Below are 16,691 nucleotides of genomic sequence, written 5' to 3' on the forward strand. Positions count from 1 at the left end.
TGGGTCCTTCCCAACTTGGCATTTGATATGGTTCCATTCTATGATTCAGTGAGAATTATCAGAATATGTCTGCCTTGCAACCATGAAATAGCAGCCTATGCCAGCCATTATCTCACCCTAACTTACAAATATAACATGACTGCCAGTATGGTACAACTGCTTAAGAACGACCCCAGGCAGTTAAAGTGCCTCAAACTGCGACCTGCCATCACAGCCAGGTTATTGCTCATTTATCCAGGGCCACAGGCAAGTGAGGTATTTGCTCCTGTCTCTCAGTGCAAGCTGTTTTTGCTATGAGTGGCCAATGTCACACTTTCAAGCTCCTGATTGCAGTGGAAAGATGCCCATAATAAAGTAACAGTGACATGAGCAAAAGAAATGCCACTTCCCCTTTGGAGAAACTGGGAGTGGAGAACAGAGTTTTAAACCTCATCAGGATTGATCATTACTGACTTTTCTGAGCTAATGAATAAGGAGAAAGAATTAAATCTATTGTAACTCAGATAAGCTTCACCTGACAACTGAGAACTTCTAGGACATGCAGACAAACAGGCCATATATCTGTGAACTGAAGCAGTAAAGGCCTCATCTCAGCACATTGTGGTTAATAACATTCCTGGTTTCAGAAAAAAAACCCCAACAACTTAGGGACTTTTTCCTTCTACTCCCACTCCTATTCTCCACCTCCCACTCCTGACATATTATAAGAAAAATCTCAGACACATGATGGAACAGTTGATTTTTTTTCCATGACCCACTCAATCAGAAATAAAAGAAGTGCCACTGGTAAAGCACCACAGTGTATAAGCAGCAGAATAAGCCTGAGTGTCTTTACCACAGTTGAGGGAGACACTATAAATGAGCCTGTATAATCCTTCTTGTCATGTTGTAGAAACAAAATTCTGCACAAGAGTTTGTTTTCTTGGATTTTGTGGGAAGTGGATAACAAAAAAGGATAGAAAAAGTGGCCAGGAAGTGAATTTCAGTTCCATGAAAAATGTAGAATATAAATGTAACCTATCAAGTAGACAAAGTTAAGTCATCTTTCTTTCTGTCACTTTCTCACAACAAATTATGCAATATAGAAAGAACATAAAAATCTCTCTTGTAGACAACTATGCAGAAATATTAAATAATTCACTAGATTGCTCCAGAAGACCAGCAGATGATGGCAAAAGAGAAATACCTTCGCATTTTCTCAGTGTGACTGGAAAAAAAAATATAATGCACTAAATCTGGATATAGCTCCACTTATTTTTAAATAGGAAATGAGGAACAATAATAAGAATTACTTTAGCACCTCTCAAATATTTTGAGCATAGTTTATTACTTTGCCTATGTTAAAAAAACCACTAGTGTTTCTCTAAATGAAATTTAAATCCTCATTGAATGTGAAAAAAGCTGAGAAAGATAAAATGTCTTGGTCAGTCTCAGTCCACATACTTTAGAATTAATTGCCATTCTCCTGCAGTTTATTTAAGAGTGTAGCTCTAAATCATGGAAATTATGTAGGAAAAAACCCATCTATTTAATTTAATTATTAAAAAAATTGCATACATGTTGAGGATTTAATAGGACTTCAGTTCAAGAGAAACAAGTTCGAGGAAGTGATACAAAAGTGCCATAATTTTCAGAAGGAGTTGCCACTGATGACTACTGAAGAAATGAGTCAATGATTGCTTAATGAATTCCTGCTTTTATACTCAAGCCAAGCCGTCTGATTTACTGGTTTGTTTCTCTTCCAACAATATAACTTTGCCGTATAGGCAGAAACTCTTCAAGGGAGAGATCATCATACTTGTGAAACATTGGATGTGTGTTTGTACAGGTCCTACAACAAATCTCAATCCCTTCAGTTCCACCTAGAGGCACGAGTGCACAACAGCAGCAGAAATCACCCAGCACGGACGGACGGACTTGCGCAGGAGTGGGGGACAAATGAAATGGCTAAACCATGACAACATGATTTTTATGGATATGTGTCCTTTTGTCACATCCTCAGACCCAGCTGAAGTTTTCCCTGTGTTAAAAACATTTATAAGTCTGTTTCTGGGTAGAGCCTCTTGTGGTGGAAGCATCAGAGCTGACCTGCAGGTGCTCCGCTCTCATTATCCGGTCACTCAGACACGTGGAGTGTGTAGGAAGTGACCCAACCAGCTCGGGATGGGACACATCCAAGCACATCCAGGTACATACCCGAGCAGAGAGGAAATCAGTATAACCACCATTTCCTGAGGTCAGTTTGGTCAATCTGAAGGGTCCATTTGTCACAGGAAGTACACAGGTTAAAAGATCTGCTAAAATACGCCTTCAGAATGATTTGGTTGAGGATGTCTTTTGTTCTATATATACAGAGAACTCTGGAGTCCCTAATCTCCTCTGGATTAAACTACTGGAAAGGAAAATGTTAAAATGATAAAGCATTTCTGTGACTTTTATGCCTGTGAAAAACATAAATTTTATGACTCCCGGTTTTCCTGTACTAATATCCAGACATACCATGATCACTATAATACCCTTTTGAATATTGTCTTAATGATATACAATTAATGAGCTGCCAAATGTACTCGAAAATGAATACTGAAAACACAGTGCTGAAGTTCACACATATTTGATTACACTTTGGACATACTCAGCACAGAGTTTACAGGTCACACTCCCATCTGATTTGGTCTGGTGTTACTTGGCAGATTTCAAGTTACACTTTATTATAGCATATGAGAATGCTCCTCCATATCTATTAAAACTCATTGAGCCAAGCATTATTACTGAAGACTAGTAAATAAATAAAAAAGGAGCAATTTCTGCATAAAGCCACGTCACTTATATTTGTAGTATTTCCTATCTCTTTTATTAGTCTTCTGTATAGTTACTTCCTGTGGAAAATGGAAGGACAAGAGGTATTTCAATACTTTTAATACTTGACTCTTTTCATTTCAGTGTTTGTACCCTCAGCAGAAGTAAAACAGCTGTTCCAGAAGCTTCTCATGCAAGGTTTCTCCCAGAGAAAATTTTTCACGTACATCTGCACAGGTGAATCATTTTTTAGATCTGGTAAAATTTTTCCATATCTTCAGTTTCAATTGGAGAAACTTTAAGAATGAAATAATGTCTCTACTTTTTTTAACGTTAATGTATGATCACTAAATCCAAGATTATTTCACGTAGGTAGCTGTTTTGCAATCAGTGCATTTATTACTTGCCAAAATCAACTTTTGAAATGGCAAAATACAGTGTTTAGTTCCCTAATATGAAAATTTCTATAAGCTCTGAAGTGTTGATATAATGAGGTCCCACCATTTGTGCAGTACAGTTCTAAGTCATATTTATCTCCCTGCTAACTTTAAAATAGCCTCATCGAAGGTCAAATCTGACATTTGTATTTAAGAAGTATATCTAATTCTATTTCATTAGAAGATCCTTTACCAGCTTTTTCCAAATCAATTTTGACTCAGATAGATTACCACTTAATTCTTTGTCCTCCTCCACATCATTAAAGTGCAATATTGAATCCATGTGCCCTACTTTTGTCACTCATGCTCAAGAACATGAATTCAGATTGAAAGTGCTGTGCAGAAAGGGTTACTCGATTTTCTCTATTCTGAAAGAATTTGTTAAATCTTGCAAAAGAAAGTCTGAGAGATATTTGAGAACAGCAGATATATTCGCCAGAAGAATAATGACGGAAAAGAGTGGTTTAACCTGGGTAACACTGGCACATAGACAAGTCACAGTCTAACAGGTTTTGTGATAGAGATTTTATAACCAAACATTACCATATGATTGCCTGCCAAATCTGCTTGCAGTGATCCAGGAAGCCCTGTCCAATCCTGCTAGACACACAGTGAGAAAACACCACGACAGTGCTGCAATTGGACTCTCAGTGGTACTTTGAATTTCCACTCTTTCTTGCATTATTTTGTAAAGACAACTGTAGTACATGTTAATTCTTTTCTGGGTTTAATTTCTTCAAAGATGAAAAAAAATTGAATTAATGAACCATGTACAAAGTAGCAACTTACTGCAGTAAAACAAATGTTGGGTGGTTCAAAGATGTATCTTTATTTCTGAAGAACAGTTAACTGAAAGTAAACTGGATTATGCTATTGCATATGACCTGAAAATCCAAATCAGTCCATCTTGAAGTTTCACCTTAACATGGATAAGGTGAAAAGTTATTTTATCCTCTGCAAACATTTAATGCAATAAATAAAGTTTTAAGTGTGGTGAAATTTCTTACATTTGAAATTAATTTTAGGAATAAATATTGTACAGTTTAAAAATAATTTATCATAGAGAAAGTCCACTATTAAAGAGACTCGGAACATCTGGATTCAAAATTATTAAAAACTCATTTCACTGGCACCCTTGCAACAGAAATATATATGTTGTAATTTAACGTTAGGACTGTTCTAACACCTGAAGGTGTGTGGCATGCATATTTGCATAAAAGTGTATGAAGAAAATAAAAAGTGAAAGCTGAATATTTGTCCCAGTGAAAAAATTTCTTTGACTTCACTTTGGAATAGGTGTATATTTAATTACAAGGTATTGTATGTTCTTGTAAAATTCAAAGGGTAAGTGAAAAGAAAGTGGTACATGGAAGCATAATACTGACTGAGTAATTCTGTAGCAGACAGTGCCAGAGGCAGTATTGTAAGTAGAGAACATCCACCAGAGGAGATAGCCACAGTACTGGATATTTTCACAAGAGCTAGAAAAGACAAATTTTGAATTATTGCCTTTGGGTCATGAATTTTCAGTCATGTACTGCATGTGGATTAGTACACATCAAGAGGTTTTGGGGGAAGGAGGCAGGAGTATAAAGGTCTGCTGTTCAATTAAAAGGGTTACAGCATATGATACAAGCAGACAAATTTGGATTCTGCCTTTACTTGCCTGCTAGGTAGAGAAAAAAAGCCTGTGTGTTTGGAAATTGGTTTAAATGCACTTAGGTGGTAATGGAGAAGGGATGGTCTACATGGAGATATTATTTGACCTTCCCAACACATTTAATGCACAGGTTTTCTACAATGTAGATAGAAGTCACAACTTACTGATGTTCAAATAAATATTTCCAAGTCAAGTGCTTTTAGTACTTTTTTAAACAGACTTAGAACTAAATTAATAAGAAAAAAAAAAAGAGGAGAAGAAAACTTTAGAGTAATCCAAATTCTTTCCATTTATCTGCTAACAATTTCCACTTTGGTAGTAACAGTCCAGATAGTGGTCTATGAAGCATGGAGAGCTGAAAACTTTTCAGAGTACCTCACATTAAAGGCTTCCATCCATTTCTTTCACCCTCCTATTATGTAATAGATTTACATCTCATCTCTATATCTGAGGGTTTTGCATTTGGGGAGTATGGCTGAGTGGAAATAGAATAAAATATTAGGAGAAAAATGATACTATGGCTACACAGAGATCTGACTTAATAATTTCTACATTAATAAATGGAGAATATTCCTTGACTCAAAAATATGTACTGGGTACCTTAGATATTCCATCATTTAGAGAAATAGTTATATTTATTTAAATCTACCCTTCTGAGTTGGGAATTATGCACTTTCTGCCTTTATGTTATAGTTATACTCAACATCTTGTAAGTTACAGTGACATTTCTGCAGTTGGCTCTCTTCCTGCAATTCTCTCTCTCAATAACAAACTCCAAGCCCACCAGCATGATGAAGTATTTTGCCTGGTCATTTTCAATTTCTATACTAAGTTTCCATATGGCATAATAATAGGAAAAGAAAAGACATTCCAGTATGATTGACAACCCCAAAAAGTCCTAGTTTGGAGAATATATTCAGCTATTGGAATCACTCAGAACAAATGAAACTTTTAGCCAAATGTTTTCGTAGTGGTGACCATAACAAAAAGATGTGATGTAGCCTTGAAAAAGGGAACAGTATATTTTTTTTTAGGTATTTATATATTTCAGAGGAAGTGACATTCAGATTAAATATATTGTTTATCAACAGGAAAACTTGATAGATGAATAATATACTTTTCTCAGATAATAAATCGACAGAGTTTATTGTAGCTTCTGGAACATCGCAGAATTCAAATAACTCTTTAATAATAGGAACCAGAGAATATTTGTTCTGAGCATCAGGGCACTGATGTTTAGCACTGTCTGGTTTACATTAACACATGCTTAAACCAGATCAGAAACATTGTTCAACTATTTGAATTCTCACAGCATTCCAAAAAAAAAGACAAAGAATAAAATAAGTATCCATATTCTGTGAGTGAATATAGATGTAAGCTAAAAAATTGCTACAGAAAAGTTAAGAAAATGAGGAATACAAACTTTCCCCAGAAAAAGAAAATTACGTGTAGCTACTTGAATGACAGTCTTTGCTTGGATTTTTCTCATCCTTCCTTGAATATATGAGCAAAGAGATAAGAATTATAATTTTCATAATCTATTAGACTATATGGTGGCACAACCATTGTGTATTTCTAATGAATGAACCAGATTTAGTCTATTCATGTACAATATGGGGAAAGAAGTGGCCTATGGCAATGCTCATTTTATATATGTCTAGCTTCATTTTTTAATAGGTTATGAATTTCAGTCAAACTGTGAAATTAAATTTTAAAAATTGTTGGACTATTGCAGGCTGAAATATGCATGTAGAAAAATGAGCAGATCTGGGTGTATTTTATAGAAGAGATATAACAAAATTTTCTTGAAATTATACTGGAAGATTTCAGAAATGCAACATGAATTGAAATATCAGGAAAAAATGCTTACAGGAACTTTTGATGATCAGGAAAAGCAAAAGTATATTTAGTACTAGCAATGGACTTTAACAGATTACTTCTTACAGAACTGCTGACTCAAGAAGTTTTCAATGTTTTCCTGCCTGAAAGTCCCTTTCTATAAAACATCATCTGTCCAATTCCACCTAAGGGTTACTTCAGAGATTTTTTTGAATGTCCACAGAGTGAACATAGAAATAAACTCCAATATTAAAGTAACTTTTTTTAAACTTCCAAATTTCCCTCTGAAGTCACTGTTGATACTCTGGAAAATATTTGCTCAACATTTCCACTGATTTTATGTGGAAGACAGAGAAAAATCTTATGGTATAATAAATTTCTAACTTTTGGGTCCTAATTCACATCAACTTTCTATAAACTGCTTCCATTTCTGCTGCTCTGGATCAAAGACTAAAGGAAGGCAGGCAATTTCATTGTCCACATGCAGCATCTGCAGTCAGATTCTTCCTTTGGCAAGTCTCATTCCTGCATTTAAACACTAACTAGGACCACTGACTTTCTGACTGGGAGACCTCACTCCAAAACAAAAGAAAAAGCCCAAGCAGACAGATACCAAATGTCCAACATGATTGCAAAGTGTGTGTACACATAAGCAAACAGTAAGTTATATGACCAGTACTTAGCAAGGTAAAAGTTGATGTTCTTTCAGTGTTAAATGCTAAATAAAATTAATTTATTGAAATGCGTAATATTATTAATATTATTAATATTATTCACATATCATAGTCCTAATCTTATGCCATAAGCATGTATAGTTAAGAAATTACTATGGCCCCAAAAAGCGTATTTAGTTTTATTTTAGTCTCAGAAAGAGTGCTCCTTTGCCATACTATAGCAGTGATTTTTCTCGGGAAATAATGGCTCCCGAAATAACTTTAGTTTACAGAATCAGAGAAAGCTGCCTGTGCTGAGCTGTTTCTATCACAACCAGGCAGCTACCAGTATCCAAACCAGCAGCTGAAGGTAGTGTAGAATATATCGACTCCACACTACAGTAGACTGCAATGACAAGGTGTAGAAAAAGTTTATAATTATTACTTTTCCCTTTGCATCTAGATGTCTTGGGAGATAGCTGGCATCTGTAGTGATACTCGAAATATTGTGATCAATGTTACAGATCACTGGATGGGAAAATCAAGGAAACTAGAAATAGCAAAATGTGGGATGCTTCTTGGTAAGTGTTATTTTGCAGTTCATCACAAGTCCAACATTGAAATGTTGCCATTAGTCACATATACTTGTTGCTGTTTTTATGCACACAACTAAGGCTAAAAACTGAAAAAAACATCTTCCAAACTAAACACCACTATAATCATCTTGGTTTTAGTATTTTCCCTTCTCAAAGACAGGGTTTTCCTCCTTACTTTCAAAACCACACAGAACAGGGAAACAACAGAATATATAAACCAAAAAATTTCCTCTGCAAGTTTGCATCCCTCTGTACACATATGGGAGAATCCAGAAGATTTGAGCATATATGATGGAAAACTTAAATACGTCTAGTTTTATTTGTAACAAAGTATATCAAAATTTCTAATCCCATGCTGAAGACAACTTCAATTGTGCAAGATTAGAGATGATCTTGAACATTGCTCCCTGTAGATTTCAGATAAGGATATGTGTTTAATCAGTCTTAATCTAATACTTTGGTGAGATGTGGGTCTCGAGAGAAACTGTGAAATCAGAAAGTCACATATGAAAATAATTACTTACTGAACTAAAACATCAGAATCTCTTTGAGTTTAATCCAATTTTTAGAAGGCACTAAATGCCTAGAAGGAAAATGCTCAATTTGCATCAGATTTGGACTGATTCTAGCCCAGTGAAACTGTTGCTGTGGGGTAGGCCTTAAAGAGCCATGTGTTTAAATAACATGGTAATCATGGCACTGAAAATAAAATTTACTAACCTGAGAGTTAGGTGTTTAAGTTTCTTTTAATAGTGAATAGGTATAGTTAGCTGCTTGAGGGCAGAATTTTCAGCAGCTTTGAATAAAAGACAGATAAATGAATCAATAGAAAAACTGCAAAGTGAAATGTTAAGAATTCCACTTAGTTAATGCCTACAGGGATTGACACCTGAAACCACTTTCCATTCACAGATAACAGCATCATACAGATAACTGGCTCATTTCCTTTTAAATAAAGCTGCCAGAAAGATACAAGCAGTGTTGTCCCAAAACACAACTTCAAAGAGGGGAGCCCTGGATATTAGGTCTTCATCAGATAGCAGGAGTTCACAAGCATCTTAACTCAGGGTCTGCAAATTCTGGATTGAAGATCACTCTTTTTACAACCTGTTGCACTGTGCTGCAGTCTGCATAAATATAATATATAAACATATTATTCATAGGGCCAGAAAATGACAAATAGGCAGACTATACTAACCAAATGATGATGTCTCTTCTCTGGAAACTATGGGACTCCTGCTTCAGGGACTTATGTACATTTGACACTACAGAACCCCTGAGAGTTCACATGGACTCAGAAGTCGTGGGTTCAATATCTACCTCTGAATTCTTACTTTTTCACCACTGTTGAAGTTAAACAAGCACATCTGGGCTTAAGATTTCTCATTTGTAAAGTGGAAATTATTTTCCTTTTTAAATGGCACTGACAGGGGCTAGCATACCAGTATCATCTTAGCAGCAGCAGTACCTCTTTTACCAACAGAGACCTCTTACAGCTAGGGAGAGTGAACTAAAGAAAATGTGCAAATTCAGTACATGAGGAATAATCTTATAGTGTGCAGGTCTGGTGCATCTTTACCAATTCTGTGAATTCACTCCAAAGGGAAGAATTATTGATTGGCAGAAAAGACACCCTGGACTTTTAGCTGTCTGACTGAGGTTTTAAAGTGAGAACTGGCTGTTTGTCTGTTGTTTGTTTGTTTTTAGTCATAAACCCATCCAAAGTTAAATGAAAGTCACTGAGAGAAGATATGACACTTCATAATGCCATTCTGATGCAGACTATTTTCAGAAAAGTGCCGTATTTCTTTTGCCCTTATTTGGACAAAGGTTTACAGTGTATTAAATTAAATGTATGTATTGATGAATCTAAATTTTGTTCAAGGGCATCTAGATGTCTTGCCTGGAGTTTTATTGAGGAAGGAAGTGTACAATTAAAACAGAAGATGAAGACTTCAATGGTCAGATGGTCAGTAAGACTACTACAAATTATTTTTTCCTGTATAAGCATATTTCAGTTATAATAAAAACAAAAATTAATCTATCTCTTTATCAACTGGGTCTACTCATGTCTACTTAAACTACTAAACTTTTGGATGGCATCACTGTTCTCTGTTCTTACCTGAGAAATCCTTTTTAACACAAGAGTACACTTGGTATTAAACGTCCTATTTTCTTTCTTTTAAAATTTAGCTACAGTTGTACTGTGGCCTTTAACAACCTATTGAAGTTTTCTTTCAGCAGATAAATGATAAAAGAACTCCCAGTTCAACAAAGCAGGAGCTTAAATTTAGGTAGACAATCAGTGCCAATAATTTGACAGACAAGTTCATTTAATATGCAGATAGCAAACTAAACTCACATAGATTGAAGGTAATGAACCTACTTACATAACTAACTGGAATGTCTGCTATATAGCATTCTCCTATATTATGGTTTTGGTTTACATTTTTTCACTAAAAATTAGCAGTAGAGGCTAATCTGCACTTCTCATAGTTCATGGAAAAAAATTGCAAGTGTCATTGACATAGTACTTGTAAAAAGTTTTAAAATTTTCACCCAGTTGGAGAGCTAGTTGAAAACACAAGGAACATTATCTGCAGGACTAAAAAATTACTTTATATGTCATAATTCCAGAAGATTGAAGAAAAAAAATCACAGAGGCTAAAGTAAAAATAACTTTAGATAGATATTTCTAAGTTACCTGATTGTATGTACAAGACCAAAATAAGTAAATATTGAATTATTTGTTAACCAGAACTTTTTTTCCTCTGGAAAGAAATATGATCCTTATGTTATTCATTGCCTTTTACCACTCAAGTAACTGCCTGGGAGTTTCCACACGTTTCACTGATTACATTATTGTAAAGGGCAAAATATCCCTCAGACTAAAATTTCATTATTTTGACACATCCTTCTGGAAAGAATGCAAAAAATGTAATAAAAAAGTGATTTAATGATGATCAGAATTTATGTCCTGTACAGCATACTGAAGAAGAGACTAAAATATGAAATTTAAGTGAGAACTGAGAGCAAGCAAATTCCAAACATGATAGCAATTACTCAGTGCATGGTAGAGAAAACCAGTTTTGGAACATTTATAAGACACAATTCATTAAAGGCTTTTTATAATACATCTGGTCATGTTTCATTGTTAATTAGTTTTCTTGCTATGTAGTCCTATTTGCTGACATAGGTAATCCCTGCTACCAGGATGTTTGCACCTAAATGGGTTCTACTTGCAGGTGTGAGTGCTGTCTTATAAAATGAATTTCAATTCACATGACAAAATAACAGCACCATATCAGTGGATAGGGGAAAGGGGAGTGTGATGTCAGCCATTCAGCTACAGCTTTTATGTTTTAGAGTACACTTTAATTAAGAAAGGTTAACAAGGTTATTTCTCAGGTTTTGGCCTCTAGGAAATTATTTGAGAAGCAATCAAAACCATTGAGCTATAACTGGTATTAAAAAAGTCATGGGAAGTTTGTAATCTTAATTTGTGTCACAATGCAGAATCAGACTAGGTTTTCTGCTTCACAAAAGTCAGACCATCTCACGGTTTAAAAAATACAGCAGAGGAACCATGTAGCCAGAAATGTTCTCCTGAGTCAATCTTAGCCTGTATAAAGTCATTAATGGTATATTGTGACAGGAATTAAAATCTAAAAAAAAAATCTGAAAAACTACCTAAAACCACAGAAAATGTTGTGTTGCAGTTCAAAAAAAAAAAAAAAAAAAGGAAAAAAATCCCCACCAAAGGAGAAAAAATCCCCATCCCCACCAAAGTGTTGTCACATGTACGAAATCCTAGACTTGTTCTCACTTCAGTAACACAATAATTTGTTCAATATCAATTGTGGCATTCAAAAAGTTATGCAAGATTATGGTGAATATCAGACCATTTCATTTAACAGCTGTTATAATGATAATGGATTGACTGTGTACCACTAAAGCAACTTCATTGTAATCTCTGCTTGTTAACTGTGATAACATGATGGAAGGCTAATAATATAGTAAAGTTCTTTCACTTCATAAATAGGTTTGTAAACAGGGCAGAAAATGCCCCAAAAATGCTATTGGGAACATAATCAACCTTGTAGGACCACAAATATACATTTTTTAGTATCTTACCCAAGTGTGGAGAGAAGGCAAAGCATTATTTTATTACATCCTGATTCTCACTACAAACTATGTGTTAGAAATTAGACATTATGTTTCAGAACATGTCCTATTCCTTATGAGGACTCATTTCTCCTTTTATTTTATTCAAAAATGCCTATCAAATTGATTTGATATTAACTTCACCCAATGTATTGCCTCTCCTCTGACAAGACACAGATATTTTCTATGTTGCCTTTGGAGGATGCTTCCTTCATAAAGCTACTGGTTGTCACTATGTCCTTAACAATGAATTTACAAAGTTGGAAAATTCCTATCTCTAAAAACTAATGGCATAACATGTTAATTTATTTCTGAACTGCTTTCTTCTATACCTAGTTTTGTGAGTTCAATGTCAATAGCATATATTCCGTATTTTAAATTATGCTTATTATTTTTACACAGCTTTATGAGATCATTATTTGTAGTCTGATGGTCAGGGCTGTCTCCTGGAAAGAAAAAGCTGTGAGAATCCCTAGTGCTCCACAAAGACTTTGACCGTGGGTTATTTTACAAAAGGTCATCCTTATCTCTTTATTAAGTATGTGTTTATCCGAAGGACATAATTTAAAAATCCATATGCTGAGGTAGAAATTTATATATAGTGTAGAATTCAGTCTGGTATTGAAAGTTCTAAATATAAGTACCTATAGGTATGTAAAATTTTTAAGTTTCCATTAGTCAAAGGACATCTTGCCAGTACAGTCTATAGGGCCTAGAGGACACTTTACCTGTATATGGTACCCCATGACAGTGGCACTTGCTGCTATAAACATCTGAGTGTTTTCTCAATTATTTTGTTAATTCTGCTGTTAGTAATTGATTAAATTTCCTACTAAAGAAGTACTACTAAAAAAGCCTTCCGGTGCCTTCCCCTGCTTTGAAGGTGTATTTTCTCTTATCTTCTGTACATATATACTGAAATTGTTCTACATGCTTGTATTAGGGTATCTAAATTGAGGCTTTCACATTAACCCTCAAATTTAAGGCATATTCAAACACATTAACATATCCAAAAAATACCTTCTCTTCTACAAAACTAAACAGAAAAGAAATCCAGAAGAGAAATTATTAAAAACATCAGCTTTAAAGTTGACCACTGATGACTTATACTTCAAAATCAAATACAAGTAATACCAAAAAAATTATTCACTTCCCCAGAACATTGACCTGGGTTTTCCTTGGTTTTGTGATATTTATTTTCTCAGAAACCATTGGATTAATCAAAGTAAACTGTAAAGGTCTAGTCAAACCTTAGCATTAGTTGTATAGGTTATAAAGTGACATTTGGATAATAGTTTGAGCTGGCAGTGGCACAGAGAGGTTGTAACAGAAGGGTATCTCTAAAACAGAATGCCCAGCATCTACAGAAACTCCTTAGACAGCAGAATGTGTCAGCAAATGCCTTCTCACCTCACTCCCAGTTCTCCCTGGCTCTTCCCCACAATTGTCTGAACAAGCAACTTCCATGTTTTCCAGAGATTAAGATGGTCTTTGTCTGGGATTTCATCTTCTATCATTATTCTTAGATAGCTGTGCATCTACACACTAGTCTTTCATAGCTCCTTAAAATGACACACAAGAGATGTTTCTATTTTTGCAGGAAGGTGAGAATCACATGGGTCCTTTCACAAGTGCTAGACATATTCTAGACTAAAGAAAGACAGGTAATTCTGGTGGCTAGATCACAGGGTTGTGGACCTAAGAGCACCTTGTTCTCTAATTTTGGCTGAAACACTGACTCACTATATTTAGAAATCCATATATTTCCTTGACTGTGATGAAAATTTTTCTATCTACTAGAAGAACCTCAGAGGAAAAGAATGTCGTGTCTAATCACATTTTTCTTGTGTAAATCAGTTACAAAAATATGAGGGCAGAATAGTCTGCTTCAGACAAAAAAACAAAAATAAAACATATTCTAACAGTCAACTGTACAGGCAAAGTAAGTAAAGAAAGATTAATGATAGACACATGATAGATAGATAGATAGATAGATAGATAGATAGATAGACAGACAGACAGACAAAGAGAGAAAAAAGGGTGGTTTTGTAGATTTAGCATTGCCTTTCTCTTGCATTTGCAACAAAGCAGAGGCAATATACAAGAGGTGTTTGTCATCTAATTTAAGATCAGTATATGTTCTCCAATACAAATTACATTGAGAGCATGTAGAACCTGACATCAGATAAATATACATTGCAGTATACACAGCATGCTTTGCTGTATAATAAAATAAAGAAATGGATGTTTAATATTTTTAATTGTACTTTTTGAGGGGGTAGTGGTAAATATTTTTACATGCTTTATTCCTCAAAAATTTTACTCTCTGCATGTACACAGAATGAAGAAGTATGTGTGTAAGCACACACAATTGTGTACCTAAAACATCAGATGTTTGGCTATCCATTTACAAGAAAAAGTGGCAGGGAGGGGAAGAATGGGCTGAAGATGTGATGTGCATAGAAAACGATACTATCAACTTTCTCCTGTGCATGCTACAATTTTCAGAGTATAAACTGCTTAAAAAGAGATTAGACTGCTTCCTGAATGCTGCTGACTCTTGCTCTCTTTTAAGAATTTCTCTACTAGCTGCAGGGCACTATATTGGCTAAATACAATCAGAAGTTGTGCAAATGAAATAATTATTTTTTGTTTTAAGCAATTTTGTTTGTGTTATTATCTCATACTTTATATATTTATTTTTTAAGCTATTTTGATGTATTAAAATCATGGCTTATTTTTGTGAATAAAGATTAAAACTGAGCAGGTATCAAAGAAGGCATCAAAGAAGTACACACACTTTAAAAAAGACGTTTAATAGCTCTATATTTCAATCAAAGTAGCAATTTTGACTAAGTATAAACTTAAAGGATTTGGTTTTAAGTCTGGTCAAAATAATGAACTCTTTACAGGCTAAGCATACAAACATATCAGATTCATTATAAGCAGTGATATTATTTTTCTAGTTCTCTATTGCTCTACATGTCAGAACACTGCAATCCCTTAATTATTGCCATTCATGTTGATGGAACGACTCCTGGATTTGTGTCAATACCTGCAGTGTGATTCTAGTTCTATTTTCCAAATCCATTTTTAAGCCTGGGCCATCTAAGGACCTATTAGTGAACTTGACGTCAGGATCATATTCATGTTAAGTCATGAACTGACAGTCACATGATGACATTTTGATGAATGTTTTTGTTACATGCAGAGATATTTTGCTTTGCTTCCATAGTTATGGGTAGATAGAACAGAAAAGACAACCACTAGAAATTGCATCATTAGTATAACATGTAGCATCAAGAATTATAACGACAGCCTGTGAAATTTAGAATTATATTATGTACTCCATTACTTTGAATAATAGCACGATTGCAGAATGTTATTCCCAGCACATGCACTTGAATGTATATGTATATTACACTTCATTAACTAGCTATACAGGAAATTTCTCTTACTCAACATTATCAGAGAAGATGATGATAACATTAAAAAACCATCACAACTACACCATGCTTTCAGCTAAAAATCTATTTAGCCATAATCTAGCAGCTATTCAACACAACAGTTTTGGTTTTCCTGTGAAATTACTTTGCTTGGAGCTCTTCATCTAGCATATTACCTTCCATTTAAACTCACTTAAATCCTGATATACATTTGTATTATTCTCATTAAGGTCTGGCCACCCTGCATAGCTTAAGCTTAATGAAAGATCTTCTATTCAAATGGATAAGTTGTACAAATGTTGTCCCTGCAATCTTTAAATAATTTAGAATTCAAACTAATAAACTCACAAACATTATTTTTATCCTTGTTTCTAGTCATTTCAGCTTTATGGCTAATTCAATTCATATTAGAGGCCACTTTATCAAATGCAACATTGCCTTCAAATGTTTCTGTTTTAAAGGAATTAAACCAGCCTAGCTTATGGGAGAGAATGGTAAGTTGAGTTGCATCCTCACTAAGTAGAACTGGATTGAATTAACTACAGTAAAAATATAGTATATGGTAAACCTCCTCCATGTATAATCTGTCACAAATTGTCAGATAAATATGAGTTGGTATATACACATGTTATGCTTTCTCTGTGCTGAGACAGAGTACATGATGAAGTAGTCTTATTTAATGACTTGATGTTCCTTTGATCTGTTTATCTGGTATGTACCGAAGAACTGCTTATACAGGATGAGATTTACCCAAGGAAAAAAAATGGAATGGAAGCATGGATATCTAAGGGAGAATCAACAAAAAGATATCAAGAAAACACTGTATTCTATCTTAGATTTTGTAACATGATGCAAGTACATAGCTACTACTTTGCTAATCTTTCAATGTATTTTTCTGAATATTGGGACACTTCAAAGGCTGAAAATCTTAAACCTGTCTTCTTTATCCACTCTACACTGAATTTCTTGTCTAGATTCAAATTCTGAAAACATGATTCACAAAAACAACTCTATATTTTAACGACAACGGCCTCTGGAAGTAATCCACACAGAATTTTTTTTTTTTTTGAAAGAGTTATTTTTTACCAAATAAGCATTTT

The 16,691-nt window shown here is 34.5% G+C and overlaps 1 protein-coding gene and 1 long non-coding RNA gene across 7 annotated transcripts in view; one reads left to right on the forward strand and one right to left on the reverse strand.

Moving 5' to 3' along the window:
• The window catches only part of ADGRB3 (adhesion G protein-coupled receptor B3), a 446,791-nt gene that overhangs the window by 150,359 nt on the left and 279,741 nt on the right, over positions 1-16,691 (reverse strand). The window lies entirely within an intron of this gene.
• On the forward strand, positions 7,854-10,025 carry LOC118685685 (uncharacterized). Its single transcript, XR_004980016.1, has 2 exons — positions 7,854-7,966; positions 9,867-10,025. It is a non-coding gene; the product is annotated as an uncharacterized LOC118685685 (long non-coding RNA).

This window comes from Molothrus ater, chromosome 3, assembly GCF_012460135.2.
Source record: "Molothrus ater isolate BHLD 08-10-18 breed brown headed cowbird chromosome 3, BPBGC_Mater_1.1, whole genome shotgun sequence".
In the NCBI taxonomy this organism is placed as follows: domain Eukaryota; kingdom Metazoa; phylum Chordata; class Aves; order Passeriformes; family Icteridae; genus Molothrus; species Molothrus ater.